Source organism: Rosa chinensis, chromosome 6, assembly GCF_002994745.2.
Source record: "Rosa chinensis cultivar Old Blush chromosome 6, RchiOBHm-V2, whole genome shotgun sequence".
Lineage (NCBI taxonomy): Eukaryota > Viridiplantae > Streptophyta > Magnoliopsida > Rosales > Rosaceae > Rosa > Rosa chinensis.
The window spans coordinates 20,558,320-20,579,587 of NC_037093.1; the positions used below are offsets into that span (position 1 = coordinate 20,558,320).

The following is a 21,268-nucleotide window of genomic DNA, read 5'->3' on the forward strand; positions in this document are numbered from 1 at the left end:
GCGCTCGCGAACACTTCAATGTAATGCCTGTAGCCAGTTGAGCGAGTTCATTGGCCGCGAAATTGCGCTCGCGAGGGATGTACTCCAAATCCGCGTCATCAAATTGATCCAGAAGTTCAATGGAGCAATTCAAATATGGTACGAGCAAACAGCTTGCACACCTGTATTTCTCTTGAAGCTGATTTATCACGAGCAAAGAGTCAACGCGTACCTGAACATCTCTTACTCCCAATTCCAGTAAGACTTCTAGGCCAATAATAAGGGCCTCATACTCTGCTTGGTTGTTTGTATACTTAAACTCCAATTGGAAAGAGTAATAGAAACGATCGCCCGCTGGGTTCTCCAAAACAATTCCTGCCCTGCTAATGTTTCTGTTCTTGAGCCATCAAAAAATAATACCTAGGGCTGCAAGGAGACTGTGGCTTGATACCATATGGAGTACTCTGGGATGCGCGCCAAATCTGGTCGAGTTGTAGTTGCGGTCGCTATCTCTAACTCCTTCACTGTGGGGATATCCAACATAGGGTGATGTACCAGAAAGTCTGCGATGGCCTGTCCCTTTACTGCTTTCTGGGTAACGTATTGTAGCGAGAATTCGGACAGGGCCAGTATCCACTTGCCAATGCGGCCTCTCAGAATACGTCGCGACAACATGTACTTGACCAGGTCGGTTTGAGCAATGATGCAAGTAGTAAAGGATAACATATAGTGTCGCAACTTGCATGCTGAGAAGTACAATGTAAGATACAGCTTTTCCATAGGAGTATACCTTGTTTCGCAATCTGTAAGTGTCCTACTGAGGTAGAAAATGGCGAGCTCGATGCCTTCCTCATCATCCTGGGTGAGTAGGCTGCCAATGGAAGCCTCAGCTGCTAATATATACAACTTCAATGGAAACCCAACTCTCGGGGGAACAAGCACTGGCGGGCTCACAAGGTAGGCCTTGATTCTGTCGAAAGCCTCTTGATGTTTAGGCTCCCATACAAACTCATTCTGACATTGCAGCTTCAGCAATGGAGAGAAGGGCTGGATTTTACCTGCAGAGTTGGAGATGAAACGTCTCAGAAAGTTGATCTTACCCAACAAACGCTGCAATTCCTTTTTAATTCGCGGAGCGGTTGCATTGATGACTGTGCTTGCCTTGTCTTCAGGGACCTCAATCCCTCTCTGATGGACAATGAATCCCAGAAAATCTCCTGCTTGAACTCCAAAAATGCATTTAGTGGAATTCATTTTGAGCTTGTGTTGCCGCATGCGCTCGAATACCTTTCTGAGATCTGTGATGTGGTCTCCTCTCTTCTGAGACTTCACAACTACGTCATCGATGTAGACCTCTAAAATTTTCCCCAAGATGTCATGGAAGATCAGGTTAATGGCTCTCTGATACGTTGCTCCTGCATTCTTCAGTCCAAAAGGCATAACCACATATTCAAAGAAGCCCGCGAACCCAGGACACCGGAACGCGGTTTTATGTCTGTCTTCTTCTGCGACTGGAATCTAGTGATACCCTGCGGTGCCGTCCATGAAGGACAACAATTCATGTTCTGCTACGACGTCTACTAACATATTCGCGACCGGCATGGGGTAGACATCCTTAGGTGTAGCGATATTAAGGTCTATGTAGTCTACGCAGACCCTCATCCTGCATTCTTCTTGCGAACAGGCACTATATTAGATAGCCACTGATTGTATTTGGCTACCTTGATAATGCCTTATTTATGCATTTTTTCGACTTCCTCCTTGACGAGGACTTGGGTTTCTGAGTTCATTCTTCGTGGCTCTTGTTTCACCGGCCACTTGTCAGGGAGTGTTGGCAGTTGATGGCAAACCAAGTCCGGTGACAGGCCGGGCATGTCTTCATACTTCTCTGCGAAGCAGTCTTTGAACTCTAGTAATAAGTCGATGAGCCTCTGTTTCTCACTAGGCTCTAAGTAAGCGATGATAGCCACTTCCATAGGCTCACCTGCTGTTCCAAGATTGATCTTCTCGGTAGGGTCTCTGACCTTAGGAGGTGTATCGTCCAGCGCTGCCGGAGCAAGTTGGATATCTACTGCATCTTCTTGTTCCTGATCAGAGAGTTCTTCATTGAAGGCCTCTAAGGTTGCGACTCGATTGTAGGCCTATTTTTCCACTTAGTATGATGATAGTCTTTCGTACAGCGAGTGGAAGGCCTCTATCCCTTCCTCTAGAAGGTTGTACCAGTAATCGTTTAAGGGTTTGGGCACAGCGTGGCCAGGCCTTTCCAAGCCTTCTTTTGCAAGCGTAAGCCCCCATTGTGCCAATTCAGAGGCCGTCACCCCTATGGGGAGACCTTTGTCATCGATGCCACTGACCTGCAATGGAGTGATAGACTCCAAATAGTACCTGGCATCTACATAATTCGTGAAAATTGGGAATGGGCGAGGATCCGCTTTGATCACCTCAGCTTTATCTGTCTCCCTGTTCCACACAATTAGTTCCTGATGGAGGGTTGATGGAACACAGTAACTCCGGTGGATCCAGTCTCTGCCCAGAATAGCACTGTAGGCCGCATAACAATCTGTCATAAAGAAAGCATAAACTCCCTCTGCAGGGCCAACCTTGATGCGTAAGAAAAGTAATCCCAGGGTCTTTGTTACAGTCCTCGCGAAGTTCTTGAGCGTGAGGGACGTAGACTGGATTTTCTCTTTCTTGATTCCGAGCAAGTGCATGGTCCTGGTAATGATGACATTAACGACAGCTCCGGTATCAACCATGATCTTGCTAACTTTGGTGCTGCCAACTTCTGATGTGATATATAGAGGTCTCATGTGTTGGACCATAGCAAGTGTTGGCTTGGTGAAGCTCATGAAGAATTCTTTGCTGTGAGCATCCTCCGTTTCAAGAAAGACAGCTTCTTCCACAGGTGTCGTGACCGCCGATGTGATCTGTAAGGGTTGTGCCCTACTTTCCTCAGCTTCTACGCAGTCCTGAGTGGTGACTGGTAGTGCATATCTCGCGGGGAGCAAGTAAACCATGTTGCAAGACGTGTCAGTCATATCTGTCTCCTCCATGTCATCTTCCAGGTTAAGTTTGGGTTCGTTGACAGGGGTGTCAGTGTTGAATTGCTTAGCCAACCAGTCTACCAATGATTCCTCTGTAAGGCCCTTTACCTCACACCGTCTATGCTCCTGTATCACAGGAGCCTGCTTAGGGGAGTCTGACTTTGGTTCCCTTGCTATGCCTACCTTTAGGGGAGCGACCACAACACTCTGGACCCTTTTTGGTCTCCACTGTAAAGTATCGGTAGTCTTGTCCTTGCCCCCCAATCTCTCAAAAACCGAAGATTTAGCTTCTGGTTCTTCGCGAAACAACATGCGCCTGACATGTGGTCGCCGAGTCGGTGAACTCTCCTTTCAAGCTAACGGAGGTGTTCTCTCTTCAGTGATCCTGCAAAAAACACTGGGCTTAGATGCTCCTGTTGCTGAGCTCGCTTGTTTTTGAAGGCTGCGGGGAGCCATTAATGGCTTGGCTGCTAGCGCCTCCATCTCCTTCTGATACTGCTCAAGTGATTTGACCAATTGCGAAGGCTTGATCAGGCCCTGGTCCAGAGCCTCTAGCGCGCGCTTGGCTTCCCCAAACCTGGGCTGCAGTTTCCTCTTCTTGGAAGTGCTTATTTCCACTACCTTCCCCTTTTCCCTGGTGTACCACTTTCCTTCCTTGATGGTGGCGACTGGAGTAGCGGGATGTAGGGCTTGGTCAGAATGTCTTTGCGCTTGTTCGTAGTCTTCTCCTCTTGTTTCTGATCAATCGCGGCTGCTCTCAGCTTTTTGAACAAATTGGAGTCCTTTGGGGATGGTGGTGACTCCGTTTTCTCTTTTTCTCTTGGGCTAGAAGGTTGATAGTTTCTGGATGGCGAGGCCCACTTGATGAGCGGGAGAGAGCCAAAACGAAATGTCTGCTCGACCTCTTCATGTGACACTTGGATGCCACACTCTTCTTTGCATCGCGAGCATAGGACCACAGGTAAGGCTTGACCAACTAGTTTGGCCTTCTTTGCAGGGGTCTCATCCTCGGCAGACTTTCCTTCTTGCCCCTTTGTATTTAACTCGAAGGTTGGTTTCCTCTGGTTGTGCTTGGCCCAATTCACATCGACCATATTGATCCCACTGTCAGGAAAAAGGTTCAAGTCTACCAGCGCTGCCGCTGTTACTGTAGCTTCCACCTGCAAACTGCCATTATTGAGCCATACTTGAATCTGGTCTTTGAGCTTCACACAGTCCGTGGTATTATGATTCCACAAGTTATGGAATTTGCAGTACTTCTTCCCTTTCAGCTGGTCTGGTCGAGGAAAAGGTCCAAAGTCGGTCTTCACCATCATCGCGGCGATCATTTCATCCAGAATCTCATATGCCTTATTGGCATCATATGTATATGTCGCGAATTCGGGTTTGGTGAAGGCCATCGATTTGAGCTTGACAAATTTTCAGTTGCTTCAGGGCTGGATTCTTCCTCCCGGTTAGTTCTTAAGTAGCGATATCATTCTCCTTTTCCTCATCGTCATCCTGAACCACTTCTTCATTGTGATGATGGTAGTAAGGGTCATAAGTAGCTGGCTGGTAGCTCAGGGCCACCACGGTGCGATGTTTTCCTAGTACATATGTCCTTTTGGACACATTCTTCCTTGCATCAGTTTCTCTGAGGAGATGTTCAAAGCTGCCCACCTCTGTGATGAGTTCTCTCATTGACTGGATCATGCTGCCATGTTGTTTCTTTCGCTGACGAGGTTCCAAACCCTTGACCGCTAGCTTGACTAACTCTTTCTCAGGCAAGATGACGTTTAGCTTGGCTTTCTGAATTTGGAAGCGCTGAAGATAAACCACAGCGGACTCTGTAGGCTGCTGGGCCATCTGAGTGAGAGAAGCCAAGTCAACCTCAGGCTCAATGGCTCCGAAGGTTTCTCTGAAAAGCATTTCCTTTGCGGGCCAATCCGCCACTGTTCCTGGTCGAAGCTTGGAAAACCATCTAAAGGCAGCTCCCGAAAGAGAAGTGTCAAAGATCCTGCATTTGAGGATATCATCATTCTGGTACTGGTCGCATTACACCCTAAACCTGGCCAAATGGGTTGCCGCATCCTCAGTATCTTCCCCTGAAAAAGTAGAAAATATGATATTTTTATAACCCCTAGGAAAGGGAGCGAGCATTATATGCAGCGGGAAAGGTCCCTCATAGACCCCATCCATGTGGGCCCTAGGATTAGCCAGCCTGATCATCTCCTCTACCTCTTCACGTCGTACATATTATGGGCCTGGAGGAGGAGGAGGGGGCGTCACCACAGTATGGCGAGCAGCCTGCGAGGGTATTGTTTGGTTCACAGTCGCTGTCCCTTCTCCTACATGGACAACGCGGGTTGTAGCTGGTTACTGAAGAGTCACTGCTGGCATAGGCGTCTCTTTTGCCAAGGCTGTTATCTTAATCGGGTTACCAACCTGGTCAATCCCATAATAGCTTCCTGGCAGTTCTTGGTATATGTTTTCTGCCCCATCGCTGTTGTATTAAACGAATGTAGCAGAGTCGGACGAAGCTCCACCAACTTTTGATGCCTGATGCTTCTGTCTGGTGGTCTGTCCGCATGACGAGGTGGCATTTTCTTTGCTACCGCCGATAACCAGAGCTTGCTCTTTATTTTTCAGTGGTGTAGCAGCAACGGTTGCGGAAGGTGTAGCGGTATTGCTGCTAACCTTCTCTCGCTGGTTCGGTGGCATGTACTTGCCCGAACCTGACGGCTGACCAAGGGAGCCAAGGATAGCGTTAGGATCCCCTAAAGCTTTGTTCAACACTTCTCTTGCCTGGTTCAATTCGGCTTTGCATGGCCACCTCGGTTACGAGGTTAGCGCCATCCTTGCGAAGACCCGCCATATCTGACGCAGTCTGCTTGGTTTGGTTCGTGATAGCCTCCATGATTTCTTTCTAGCACTGATTCTGCTCACTAGCAATACCTGTGGCATGAGTCCTTAATGCATTCTCTGATTGTGCGATTTGTTGCTTAATATCCTCTGCATGTCGGGTAATGCGCCGGTCTAGTTCGCGTATGAGCTGATCTGTTTTTGCGGTTACCCATTCAAAATCAGCGGCTATCTTCTTGCGGTAATTTTCAATATTCTCCATGATGATCGAACCTTACCTCGGAGGTCGCTCCCTCTGGGATAGGCTTCGCAATGAAAGCCTCTCTTTCTCCACTTTCCACTGTATTGGAGACAGCGGAAGTGATAACAGGCTCGCTGGCTTGATTAGTAGTGACACTCTGACCCTCAGTAGCGGTCGGGTGATTCTCTTCTCATCTAGTTGACATATCGGGTGATTGGGAATGATGAGAAAATCTTTAAGTCACTTGTTCTTCAGAAAGACCATGACAGTTTGCGCGAGAATACGGTCCGTAACTGGAGGTCTTATGCTTTGAGCAGTTAGCGTAAACCTTTTGGTAAGGGTTTTCGCTTGACTTCCCAATGGCTACGTTCACGAAGAGACACTATTGACGTCCCACAGGGTGTGCCAAAATGTTTGTCTCCAAAACCAGTTGGCGTGCAAACTGTCTCTTTTGAGCATGTGATTGCGCGGGCGTGCCAGTTCCATGGGGTGCAGTCTTCGGGGGAGTCCCTTGACCTGACTTCTTCTTCAAGTGTTGTGGATGAGGAGAGCACCAACCTCGCCACAAGGTTCTTCTCTAGCCTTCTAATAAAGGACTTCTTGCCTTACGGATAAGGACTTTGGATGTGATCTCTTCGCGTCACTGAATCGATACTCAACGTTGTAGGCTGAGCAGAGCAATCACTGGGAAGTTTGGAGAAAGCACGGGTTTTGCTAAAGCGTGACTTTAGTTTTACTGGGTTGCGAGGGCGTTACCCTTGCTTCGCTAGTTGAGAGAGTCTCGGTGGCAGTGGTACTGGCAATCGGCTCTTGGAGAGACTAGGACTGGAAGTACGGTCGCCGGGTTGATCTGGTGATGCTGACAGTCGGCTCTTGGAGAGACTAGGACTAGCGCGCGGTCACCGGGTTTCAACAAGGTTGAAGGTTTGCTCTGGGGAGACTTTGTAATCGCTGGGATTAATTAATTTGAGAGAGGTCCTTCTTTGTCCTTGAAACCAGGTATTTATAACTAGGGTTTCGACTGTTCCTTGGTATAGAAGGATTATTGATTGAAGTTTCCTATTCAATCTCTGCTACTAGACTCCAATAAGGTTTCGTTTCCCTTATGGACCACGGAATGGGCGAAGCTATAACCCAATTCCAAGCAGGCTTATTTTTGGGCCTCAGGTATCGGCCCGCTGTGCTCAATCAAATAAAGGATCTTGCCAAAATTACTTTTGGGCTCAAACAATAACTATTGAAGCCCGGCTTGAGTCAGTCCAGAACAGGGATATGATGCACTTTCTAGTGTGCCACGTGGAGAGATTTGCCTAGGAGGAAAAACCTTGTTTTCTGGTTACCACAATCGACAAGATCTCACTGAAGAAGTTTATATTGATGGGTGGTTCCATACAGGTAAATGTCTAGAATACTAGAAGTGAAGTACTTTCTTGGTTGATGCTCATTCTTTTGGTTTCTTTTCAAGAGGGCGCCTTCAAAAATTTTGTTGATGATTAATTTTGAACGGATGGATCACATGTGATATTGGAGAATGGCAGCCTAATGGAGCAATGAAAGTTATAGACAGGAAAAATAACATATTTAAACTGTCTCAAGGTGAATACGTTGCTGTGGAAAGCATTGAAAGCAAATACTTGCAATGCCCCCTTATCACATCGGTATGTCGCTAACTTTTGTATTCTACTTGTATGATGAATGACAGGACTTATCTTTATTTCATCAATAAATGAGTTTGTGAAAATACAAGGACAGAATATGATTTTCTGGAAAACGGGGATTGCAGTGCACTGATCAATCCTTACTGGGCAGCAGAAACCAAAATAACAAACTAAACACCAGATTTTGGTTACGCAGTGAAAACCTCAAGTATGAGATTAAAAACACTGCGGGGCTCTTACTCTTGAGAACCCAAAATAAAGATCATCATATTGAAAATGATATGTTCTTTTACAAACTTTGAATAGCACTAGCTCGGCTATAAGATTCACACAAAATCTAATACAAAGTTTGTCTTCCTTCTAGAACTCCTTCACTTGAACGATCTTCAAATCTTGTTCTTCTTTCTTCACAGTCTCCCTACTGATCTTGAGAGAGTATTATGCATATGAAAGTATGATCACAAACACTTATACATGGACCAAGTGTTTTGATCTTTGTGAAGACACAAACTCAAACAAATATGCAAGACCCTATCACCAATTCTTGCGTTTCTAAATCGCCTCTTTGCCGTGCATATTTTCTGAATATATATCAAGCACCAACCACAAAACCTCTATCCCAAGATTCTGACCTAATTCCTCTTTAATTGAGAAAGAGACTTTCCATATAAGAAATACAATAAATCTTAAAGGAAATCAATTACACAATTTCATAAAACAGAAAAATATCTTTAAATAAAGAAAGTTAAACCTCAAGGATATTTTCCCGTTTTGCATGGGAATGCCAACACACCAAGTTGATCAAAACTTGTACCTACAATCTCCCCCTTTGGCATTCCTATACAAAACATAAAGTAGGACAAACTCTCCCCCTCAACAAGTACAGGAGGAGCATCACAACGCACAACTCTTCATCCATTCATTCCTGAAACATTTCTCACACATTGGTTAAATGCATAAGATAAAATAATATTATCATAGTCACGCATTTCTCACACATCTAAGTTCTCCCCCTTTTTGAATAGGAATGACAAAGGTAACTTACGTAGCAGAAGCAATGTAGAAGGATCACAAATAGATGGTGCACAATAGACACTAGCCCAAGTCGAATCAATCAGAGGAAGATAGTCTAAGTATTAATACTCCCCCTAAGTGTGATCATGTTATGAAAGATGCAATAATGAAATGCAAACACACAATGAGTGGGTTGTATCCAAATGCTAAGAATAGATTTAATTCGCATAGCTTTTCCAACAAGAGCAATACCACTTAACCATAAACAAGAGTGCAACAAAATAAGTTCACACGAGTGAATTTACTCCGACAATCACAAGGTAAGATAGAGGGTGATCAAGTATTCTATACCTCTTGTTGAAAAGTGAACATATCTCAAGATGGGGTGGGTAATATTTGTGGAAACCTGAAAAGCAAGGCTCACATACGAAATAGATTTAAGCACATAAACTTTATTCCCCCTTATAACACCGTGTGGGCATGATTTTGATTTTTTCTTTTGGCCTTTCACACAAAGTAACATTTTTGCTCAAGAAGACTACGACCCTTGTAACGAGTATTATGCTAGCAGCTCCCAAGTCAGATGACTTTAGGGTACTAGATGTAACAAGGACATCCCAAAGAGCACATCTACTCGAGTCAATAGTTTCACAATCCACCGGGGTGACCAAACCATTCCTGTTTCTTCCCAATCCTCATATCGTTCGTCACGACCGAGGCCTGTTTACTTTGGGAATAGCCTGGCCATACTCCATTAACCAACTAAATTTTTTTTTTTTTTTTTTTTTAATCAAGGAGCAACCAACAAGAGAAATTTCGTACATGAGCAATGAGAACAAGCCAACCATCAATTAAGACTTACCACCACTTAGAGTATGTGTGCATGTGAGGTTTCAAGATTGTAGAGAATATGTTGTTCAAGCTCACAATTATAGAGTGACGTAAGTATAAGTTCAAAACGTGCTAGGCACCTTATTGCACACACATTTAAAGAAAAGAGTATGGCCCTTGTCAATCTAAGTTCCAAATAATCTGTCAGACACTCGGGGATACAAACCACTATTTTTCAGTCCTAAAATTTCAGAAACTAAACCTAACAATGCAGAAACGTAAAGAAAATGCACCTATACTATCATGAAGACACACACCATGAATGCATGCAAAATGAATCAAGCGAAGTGAGAGTATCAATACTTAGAGCATCCACCAACGGTGCTTCTACGTGATTCAAATTGAGTTATGACTAAAGGCCTAGTAAACGAATTAGCCAATTTGTGATCAGTAGGAACAAAAACACGCTCAAGCATATTATCAAGATTATCCATGTGAGTAGAAAAACAATTATTTGAACCTTTTTTAATCCAGATTTGCTTCTGCTTCATTTTTGTTTCCAGATCCACGGGGATTGAAGCCAGCTTTGCAATCCTGGCGATCAGAGTCAGACCCTCTTTCAACTCAGCTTGTAGCGAAGCAGGTGAGTTAATTCTCAACGTTTTCCTCTAATTTTGAGTAACCCTGCAAAGCATATTACACCTAGGACGTATGTGTCCCAATTTTCCACAATAATGACAAGTGGGAATGAACCTTTTAGAGTTATGAACATACCTGGGCTGACGCACAGAGGTGTGACTGTCAGAACTTACCTGAGCAACTTTTTGATAGGTTTGAAGGTCCAATTTATGTTCTAGTCTTTTGGGCACACTAGTACAAAATCGAAAATAGATAACGGTTGCGCACCGTTGTCTGAAAAAATATATTTTCGTTGTCTAGGTGAGTGTTGTCTTTTTACGCTTCACTCCACAACGGTACTTTACCGATGTTGAACATAATAAAGTACAACGGCTTTTAGTTAGAAATCGTTGTAGATATACTTAGCACATACCATTAGCACTGAATACACCATTGTGTATTTAATTATTCAATAACGGTTTTCACTCAGATACCGATGCGGTAATATAATTAACACATCACTTTTGGCCTTCAACAACTTTCATACACAACGGTTGTTACCAAAAAAATATTGACTTCGAGGATTGTATACATCGGTTTTTAGTTGAAAAATATTTTCCAACTTCATTAGACAATAGTTTCTCGTCAAAAACGTTGGCATTTAGAGACTGTTAGATCGGTTTCTAAATTGACAACGTTGTCGGTGATGATGAAGATAGTAAATTACAACGATTTCTAGAATAAATCCATTGTTTACTAGCCAGAGAGACGACGATTTTTTTCAACCATGATCTACTGCATCAATACAGGAAATTGAAATGAAATTGTAATATATTAGTATATAAAGAAGTACTTCAAGTAATCACATTTACTATGCTTTCTCAGTTGAATTTTTTTTAGTGAAGTTTACAAAAGTAAAAGAAACGTAAATAGTACTAGCTGTCATAAACGTATTTAGCTCTCATATAGAGGAAAAGGTAAATTTTGCAACAAATTAAAGAAGTTTCACTAGGTATGTAGTTAAACCATAAAACTGAGGAGTCTAACGAATTCTGCCCACTCATCACGGACTTCATCGATTTCTTCTTGAAGATATGTGGTCTCCATAGGTCCTTCCCACTAAGAAAAAAAAAATAAAAAAAAATAAAATTATTAAACATTGGAGCATAAAACCATATGCAATTAGTCATCAGAGTAACACAGAGCTCTAGCTAGCTACTGCAGATTTAATATTATGCAGCAGCTGCAAAATAATTAAAGGGGTATGTTGATGGGATGGTTAACATTAACAGCTAGCTCATCTTCAAAACTGAAATGCAAACAAAAACAAGGAGTGCAAAGAACACATACCAAACCAAAAGTACAATATACATGGAGTTCTGGTTTTAGTTAAGATTAAAGAAAAATAACTACTCAAACAAGAAAGAAAAAAAAAACATATCATATCAAAACAAACAAAGACAACAAAAGTAGCACAAGCCAAAATGCTAGAAAAATCTTTACTAACAACACACCACCAGTAGCAGGTGGTGTAAGCCTCTCACTCTAGTAAGCAAGGTAAAATAAAGCTGACGAAAGTCTTCACTCAAGCCTCTACCACAAAATAAAAATTGGAATACAACAGCAACAATTGTCCAAGGAACATTGCTCTTATACCATTTGTAAAATTCCAGACCCAAAAAAAAAAAAAAAAAAAAACCAAGTTCAGTACAAAAGTCAAGTTGGTTCTTACAAAAAGAACAATGAAAGTGAAGAACAGAAGCGAAAAGAAAATAACTCCAGCACCCCAGAAATAATGATGTGTCCACTGTTCATTACAGCTAAGATAAACTAGATTTGTAGGGATTTAATTATTTGAGTTAGATTGATATTTTCTAAAGATAGTGAGATTATGCACAGATAAAACAAGTTTCACATACTAACTCTTCCAGATGTGCAGAATTCAAGTACTTAGATATATGTAGGTTATACAATATCCCAAAGTCCCAACACATAAGTTGAGGTCGAAGTTAAATGATCATGCAACCATTAATTTTTTTAATTTTTTTTTTTCTAGTTCTTGAACATTTTATCAGCTGACACACTTTGCATATACCATATTGACATGAGTGCTAATTCAATTTTAAAGAAACAAGGTTCAACTTCCTTGATTTTACATAATATACGCAAACAAAGCCCATCTATGAGCATTTTGGCACCACTTCGATACTGTAACCCCTAGTATTTCAATCGTCAATGCAAACTGGTTGAAAAAAGAATGATTAAACCCGCATCTAATATAGCCTAAGCAACTTATCTGTGTAATGCATTCATGATCAAGCAGCAAATAAAGTCTAAATGATAGTGCTGTCCTTTTAACTTTTGAATGCCTCCCACACCCACACCTATCTCATTACAACCATTAGAACTGTAAATCATGCATAAATAAGCATAGGATATAGGAATTAAATTCATGACACAACACAAGAAGGCAGTGTAGTTGAGCAAAAAAAAAGTGGCCAAAATTCAAGGCTACGTTAATGACTTGAAGGAAGGAACAAAAAGTGATAAGAATTTTGTTGAGTGTGGCATCAAATTCTCTCGTGTCTATGATAATAATAAGTATGTCCCCATGCTCTTCATATTGCTGGCCCTTCTGGCTTTTTAGAATTCATAGTGACCCAAAAAAGAAAAAATATTGGTGACTTTAGCCTCCAATTGAATTAGAATAGCATTTATCAAATAGAAATGACTCAATGAGACCTTGTTATAAACTAAAACAAAGGGGTGCCTTCTTTTATCAATAAGTAGGGGACTTCTGTTCTACCGAAAAATTGAAAGTAGAGGACTTGAAATTGATATATGATCTTAATAACAAGGACATGTATTAGGATATAGAAAACCCCTACCAAAAGAGAATTTCAAAAGCAGATATTGAATAGATGTCAATCAACTTCTCTCTTCCTTGTTTTTGCCTAACAATTAAGCCACTGCTACTAACTTGTTTGATACATATATAGTCAAAATAAGTGATTCCAGAATCCTAAACTAACCCATTGGCATCCTCAAATCATAAACCCCACAAAGAACAAACTACGTTGGGATATCAAAACATGGATAAAAGTTCCCATGTAGCTAACATGATACTACCCACACTCAAAGCCAAACTTAATGTCCCAAGTACTCACTTCAGCTTAGTAGTCCAAAACCCAAGTTAAACTTAGTACACATACTAAGACCTGCCCCAACCAAGAGGACAAGTAATCTCTACAGAATTCCAAGAACCAATAAAGTTCATTCTTTATGAACTAATATAACTTTTATCATGGCCAGAAAATATTCATCTATGCACTATAACAAACAATATTCCTCATGCAATGACAATGCAGTGCTCAGTTTTACATTAAACATGCATATCATAGTGGCATTTCAACAATCCTCGTGGCAGTAACAGCAAGATAAGCCTGTAGTTATACCAAAAATAAATTATGCCTAAAAGAAATTCTACTACAGCAACAAGCATATATATATTATCTGAAATTTGGTCCAATAAGTATCATACATATGACTTATGAGTAAAGTCAATTACCTAAAAATTAAGTTTATCATTGCAAGAACAGAAACTATTGAGTTTAAAATATCAAGCTAATCAACTCCTCTTTTAGTTTTGGTGTCTTGGTGATTTCTATGTTTAAAAGTTTAAAGATGAGTCATGAGTAACAAGAATAATTACACGAGGGTCTCCATGAGCATCAAAGCTAGCACAGAAATGCATAAGCTGTTCCAACTAGTCTTTATTCATTTCAATCACATCCATAATCAAGGGTAATGACCTCCTGTTTGTCATCCTAGCACCTAACAACCCTCTTTGCGAGATTAATAGCATGCATAGATAAATGCTCATACAACAGTATGTCAGCAATGTAAGAAAATTCTTTACTTGCAACCAACAACAAATATTGACAACTAAAGCATAAGGCATAATTGACAAGTGATAAGGACACCCAACGAACCAAGATCTGATGTTACGGTACTCATAATACACAGTTATACACACCTTTTTCTTTTTATTTACCTTGGTACTCATACAATCCAGCAAGAAAGCAGAGTATTATTAACTACTAACTCTGATGGGCAGAGCTGAACCGTTAACAAGCTACAAATAATTCTAGGTACTACTTTTTCTTAACATTACTGCAAAAATAGTAGCAGCATCCAAACACTTCAAAATGCTACAGAACAGTCGAAATCAATGACAACTATTTCAGGAAACAGAAGACTAATTTCCAATTCTATCATAGAACTTGAACAACAGCATATATCAAAAACCGCCCCAACAACAAAAGAGACATAACAAGAGAACAATTACAGTCCCACATCCCCCAATCCCAACCAAGCAATTATCGAATGAGGAGTCCCTAGTAGACTAGGCCCAAATCTTACTTCTGATATGAAATTTATGAAGTGCAAACCTCAAGCAAGCCAATATAGGATCTTACAAACACATAACCAAAGAACACAAGGACAATAAGAAATCCGAAAGCAATTGCAACAGTTCAAGAAAATATGTCTAGACACAGTGCCTAAGGCTCAGAAACAATCGAAAGCAAAACTTATGAAAAAGAAAAAAACAGTCATCAAAGCATCAAAATTGAATCACAAACTCTAAACATACATACCCAATTCCAGATTAGCCTTCAATTGAAACACAATTACTCGGGAGAACTTTTTGATTCAGACGAGAGGAATTATTATTTTTTCTTCAACTGACAGACAAGAGGAGCATAAAGAATAGTGTGTTTGATCGTGTTTAGAAAACAGGGAACGGAAAAAAAGGGAGGGAACTAAACTAATGTGGAGGAAAAATTTCAGTGTGTATATATATATATCTTCGATCACAACAAGTTTATATATATAAGTATTGCCTCCCATTTCATCAGAAAGCAATTGACCCAAAAAAAAATTGAGAAAGCAAAAATTCTTACCTCAATTAGGGAGGTCTTGCAGGCCAGTGGCTGACCTTCCATGGCAATTCCTTGCACATAAGGAATGGACATCCAACTGCGAAATCTCATAGTTCCTCTGATCCATCTGCTCCCTAGTTTCGTTCCTAGACTTGGTAGTGGCTTCAATTTATCTAACTTCCACAATCTCATTCGTCCTCTTTTGTAACCCATAAGCCACCGCCGACAACCCCCATATACTTATTCAACCTCTGGCAATCCCCTATCCTTCTCCAGAACGAAGTCGTCCAATTGATTCTTCATCTCATCCTTCTACTGCAAAGCCTCGTCTTCTGTTCTATTTGCAATTCGGCCAATTTCGCTGCGACCATCTCGATCATTGGCTCTGGAAATTTGTTCCTTCTCACGCAAGGCCTCGTCTCTATGCCTCCCGCACTCGTCGCGCTTCTTGATCTTAACTTGCAGTTCCAATATCTTGTGTAATTATTATGCTTTAGTTAATTAAAAGCATGCCTTATTTTTATTTTTTGGTGGATCAAAAGCCCAGCCAAAGCATAATGAGACGCAACAGCTTGGGATCTTGTTTTTATTTATTTATTATTATTTTTTTATGACAGCTTGGGATCCATCTTTTTGAAATCTTGTTTCTCACTTCGTAGATTTGATGAATTAGAATAAGATTCTTTAAATAAATAAATTAATCGTGAATTAACACTTTTAATATTTACAAATTGATAATGGTTTAGATTGTACCGTTGTATAAGTTAAATTTACAAATTTCTAATCAAGGGACCAACACTTTTAATATTTATAGATCGATAACCGTTTTGGTTGTACCGTTGTATAAGTTAAATTTACAAATTTCTAACCAAGGGACCAACACTTTAATATTTGTAGATCGATAACTGTTTTGACTGTACCGTTGTATAAGTTAAATTCACAAATTTCTAACCAAGGGACCAACACTTTGTTACTAGCTATAGATAACGGTTTCGACCACACCGTTGTGCGAGTTAAATGAGAAAACTTCTAACCAAGGGACCAACACTTTTTTAATATCAATAGATAACGGTTTTGACTATACCGTTGTAAAAAAAAAAACCACAACATTTTTTATTAAACCGTTATCTAGGTAACGTTGTCTATTTTCGATTTTGTACTAGTGGCAATTTGGGACCAGAATTAATGTCATCTGATGCATGTGATTGACTCAACGAATTTTCACCTTTTACAAAGGTCATAGGCTTGCACGACTCACCTTGAAACCCTATCCCTTCTTTGCTGCCGTGAGTTTTACCAAATCCTATCATCTTGGAGACCTTTTCAGACCCTATGGAGAACTTGTTGAAGCTTTCCTTGACTTTAAGCAACTCATCCTGCAATTTCTCATTTTCAAGGGGTAGTGAAACATTTAAAGTGGATTGAGCCTTGACTACAACCTGCAAAACTTTAATTTTATTAATGAGATCACCATGTTCCTTGTCCCCAACTTCAGACTTAACCTCATCCTGCAAAACTTTTATCTTATCAACAAGGTTAGTACGCTCAACATTCCATTCTTTTAGAGAAGTTTCAAATTGTAGCTCAATTTTCTCTTTTTCTTCTCTTAAAGAATCAACTTCTTTTTCAAGTGTATAATTTTTTCGAAGAACAATTTTCGAAGCATGATATAATTGCTTACACTTGACATTTGTTTCTTCATCAAGGGTATCATCTTCTAAGTCAGAATCATCAGAAACATCAATATTAAGAGAGGAAGTAAGAGCAAGATTTACCTCTTCACCATCTGACTGAGAGCATTCATCACTATCACTCCAAGTAGATTTTAGAGCCTTGTTTCCACGCAAATTATACCTTTTATTGCCACAATAGGCAGCAAGGTGACCAATTCCACCACACTCAAAGCATTTAGGTTTGTTAGGCAAAATTTTCGAAGAGTTTCCAAAGGATTTTTTATTTTTCAGAAAATTTTTGAACTCTTTTGTCAACAACGATAAATCCACATAATCATCAACAACATCTTTCCTTTTAACAGAAGAGAAAGCAATATTTTTTACCTTTTTCTTGGGCTTGATCCTCATCTCAAAGGTTTTGAGATTACCTATAAGTTCGTCAAGAGAATAGGTGTCCAGGTCTTGAGTCTCCTCTATTGCAATTTGCTTGGCTTGAAATTTTGAAGGAAGAGCTCTGAGAAATTTCTTGACTATTCGATGCTCCTCAAATGGATCATCAAGGCTACAGCATTGGTTTGTCACATTGAGAAGTCGAGCATGAAAATCATCAATTGATTCATCTTCCCCCATGGTCATGTTCTCAAATTCCAATACGAGTCTTTGAAGCTTCTGACCTCTAACCTACTTGTTTCCCTCATAAGTAACCTGAAGTAGATCCCAAGCTTGTTTGGCTGTGTCACAGTGGCTAATTCTCATCCTCTCTTTCTTAGACAAAGCTGTGAATAGTGAATTCTTTGCCTTAAAGTCACAAGTTCTATCACGAACTTCTTCTTCTGTCCATTCCTTCCTAGGTTTGAGAACTATTGCAAAGGACCCTTCTACTTTCTTTGATTCTTCGGCCTTGGTTGGGTGTTCCCATCCATTCTCAACTATATTCCACATGTTTTCATCTTGAGAGTAGAGAAAAGCCCTCATCAAAATCTTCCATTGTGAATAGTCTTCACCATCAAACAAAGGCGGGCAATTTATAGAACTAGAGGCTCTGTTATATTCACGTTCCATCCTTGACCACGGATCAACTAAAAAAGCTTTAGAACCTGCTCTGATGCCAAATGAAAATACAAGGACAGAATATGATTTCTGGAAAACGGGGATTGCAGTGCACTGATCAATCCTTACTGGGCAGCAGAAACCAAAATAACAAACTAAACACCAGATTTTGGTTACGCAGTGAAAACCTCAAGTATGAGATTAAAAACACTGCAGGGCTCTTACTCTTGAGAACCCAAAATAAAGATCATCATATTGAAAAGGATATGTTCTTTTACAAACTTTGAATAGCACTAGCTCGGCTATAAGATTCACACAAAATCTAATACAAAGTTTGTCTTCCTTCTAGAACTCCTTCACTTGAACGATCTTCAAATCTTGTTCTTCTTTCTTCACAGTCTCCCTACTGATCTTGAGAGAGTATTATGCATATGAAAGTATGATCACAAACACTTATACATGGACCAAGTGTTTTGATCTTTGTGAAGACACAAACTCAAACAAATATGCAAGACCCTATCACCAATTCTTGCGTTTCTAAATCGCCTCTTTGCCGTGCATATTTTCTGAATATATATCAAGCACCAACCACAAAACCTCTATCCCAAGATTCTGACCTAATTCCTCTTTAATTGAGAAAGAGACTTTCCATATAAGAAATACAATAAATTTTAAAGGAAATCAATTACACAATTTCATAAAACAGAAAAATATCTTTAAATAAAGAAAGTTAAACCTCAAGGATATTTTCCCGTTTTGTATGGGAATGCCAACACACCAAGTTGATCAAAACTTGTACCTACAGTTTGTGTTCGTCTTTGTGCTACATTTGAATTTTGTGCTAGCGCGCGTCCTCCACCTTCTTTCATGTTTTCTGAAGTTACAGACGGATATCTTAACATCTAAACCTCCATCTTGTCGGCAGATTTGGGTTTATGGGAACAACTTCGAGTAATTTCTTGTTGCTGTGGTTGTTCCTGACAGAAAGGCCTTGGAGGACTGGGCAGCTGAGCATCATCTGACTGATGACTACAAATTATTGTGTCAAAACCTGAAAGGCAAATACATTTTGGATGAGCTCAATAGTACGGGTCAGAAACAACATGTATGTGCTCCTTCCTGATTCACGCTATGTTGCTTAAGTTTATTCATCTAACTTAAAAGACATTTATGTTGCAGCTTCGAGGGTTTGAGTTGTTAAAGGCAGTTCATTTGGAACCAAACCCCTTTGACATAGAGAGGGATCTCATGACTCCAACTTTCAAACTGAAAAGACCGCAATTACTCAAATATTACAAGGTATGATTTTCTACTTGGATAACAAAAGGTTGGAACGTACTTTGATAAGTTAATCAGAAATATGTATGTTTAATTACATCATCTGCAGGACCGAGTTGAAAAACTTTATAGTGAAGCAAAGGGTGGAAAAGTATAAGAACAGAGCTGGAAGCAACTATTGGATAAATCTAGCTACATCACTTTCCCAAAATTTTGATTGCCTGCTCTTTTGTTGATGAAAAACTACTTATGACCGTAAAGAATATCTCACAGGGATTCACCTATATTGACCTTTGTTCTAAGTTTGTGTATAAATAAGTAAAGATCTTAATTAAGATCTTTAGTGAAGTGAAGTAAAGATTATCTAGCTGGGATTTACCCAACAGGCAGCAGTGAACTAAATTTTCTAAAAGTATGGTATAAGTAATCAACAATAAAGTTAGTTTTCTAAAAGTATGCATATAACTAGTACGTCTCACTAAGACCTCCTTTTTTGGTTGCATTTGTATTCCTACATAAATTAATTGATATTTGTATGGCAGTGAGTTGGCAAATCTGGAGAAAGGTCTACCACAAGAAAAAGCGACACCTCTCTTGGACAAGCTGGTGTTTAACAAGGTCTCTTGGACAAGCTTGTGTTTAACAAGGTCAGTCATTCTATCCTTCACCTTTCCATTATTGAAATATCTGGTTTTACATTCAAACAATGCATTACTTCTATTTTATGCGTTATATTCTAACAAACTGTGTTACTTGCGGTAGATAAAACAAGCATTAGGAGAACGAGTTCATATAATGTCGTCCGGTGCTGCGCCTTTGCCCAGGCATGTGGAGGAATTTTTTAGGGTCACTAGCTGCAGCACTTTATCACAAGGATATGGTATGGTTGACCACATATCATAATGAATATAACATATAATCAGTTAAATCATAGTCAAGATTCAGGAAATTATACGAGGATAAGTATTCAACTTGCTGTGCTTTCGCACCTTAATTCATGGTATATGTGTTTGACCTTTGAGATGTCGAGTATGGATGCTTTTGTACTCATTCAAATAACCTTAATTTTCTAAATCAGCTACCACAGCACATCAGAAGCAGAGATATATGAAACGAAGAGAACTAGAGTTCATCAGTTTGTTAAATCTTGTAGGCCTTATAGAATGTGGTGGGTGTTTTACGTCCATTGGGAATGTTTATCCTATGATTGGAACCGTGGGTGTCCCCCTGACAACTATTGAAGCCCGGCTTGAGTCGGTCCCAGAACTGGGATATGATTCACTTTCTAGCGTGCCACGTGGAGAGATTTGCCTAAGAGGAAAAACCTTGTTTTCTGGTTACCACAAGCGACAAGATCTAACTGAAGAAGTCCTTATTAATGGGTGGTTCCATACAGGTAAATATCTAGAATACTAGAAATGAAGTACTTTCTTGGTTGATGCTCAATCTTTTGGTCTTTTCAAGGGGGCGCCTTCAACATTTTTGTTGATGATTAATTTTGAGTGGATGGATTACAGGTGATATTGGAGAATGGCAGCCTAATGGAGCAATGAAAGTTATAGACAGGAAAAAGAACATATTTAAACTGTCTCAAGGTGAATATGTTGCTGTCGAAAGCATTGAAAGCAAATACTTGCAATGCCCCCTTATTACATTGGTATGTCGCTAACTTCTGTATTCTACTTGTTTGATGAAGGACAGGACTTACCTTTATTTCATCAATAAATGAGTTTGTGTTCGTCTTTGTGCTACATTTGAATTTTGTGCTAGTGTTCTCCACCCTTCTTTCATGTTTTCTGAAGTTACAGAAGGATATCTTAACATCTTAACTTTCATCTGGTCGGCAGATTTGGGTTTATGGGAACAGCTTCGAGTCATTTCTTGTTGCTGTGGTTGTTCCTGACAGAAAGGCCTTGGAGGACATGGGCAGCTGAACATCTTTTGGCTGATGACTACAAATCATTGTGTGAAAACATGAAGGCAAGAAAATACATTTGGGATGAGCTCAATAGTACGGGTCAGATACAGCATGTGCTCCATCCCTGTTTCATGCTATGTTGCTTAAGTTTATTCATCTGACTTAAAAGACATTTACATT

General features: G+C 40.1%; 1 long non-coding RNA gene and 1 pseudogene across 1 annotated transcript; one reads left to right on the forward strand and one right to left on the reverse strand.

Moving 5' to 3' along the window:
* LOC112171019 overlaps positions 1-21,268 on the forward strand; it is a 42,495-nt pseudogene that overhangs the window by 20,733 nt on the left and 494 nt on the right.
* On the reverse strand, positions 11,086-15,718 carry LOC121049796. The gene is made up of 2 exons (XR_005801348.1): positions 15,191-15,718; positions 11,086-11,345 (listed from the first exon to the last, which is right to left on the reverse strand). It is a non-coding gene; the product is annotated as an uncharacterized LOC121049796 (long non-coding RNA).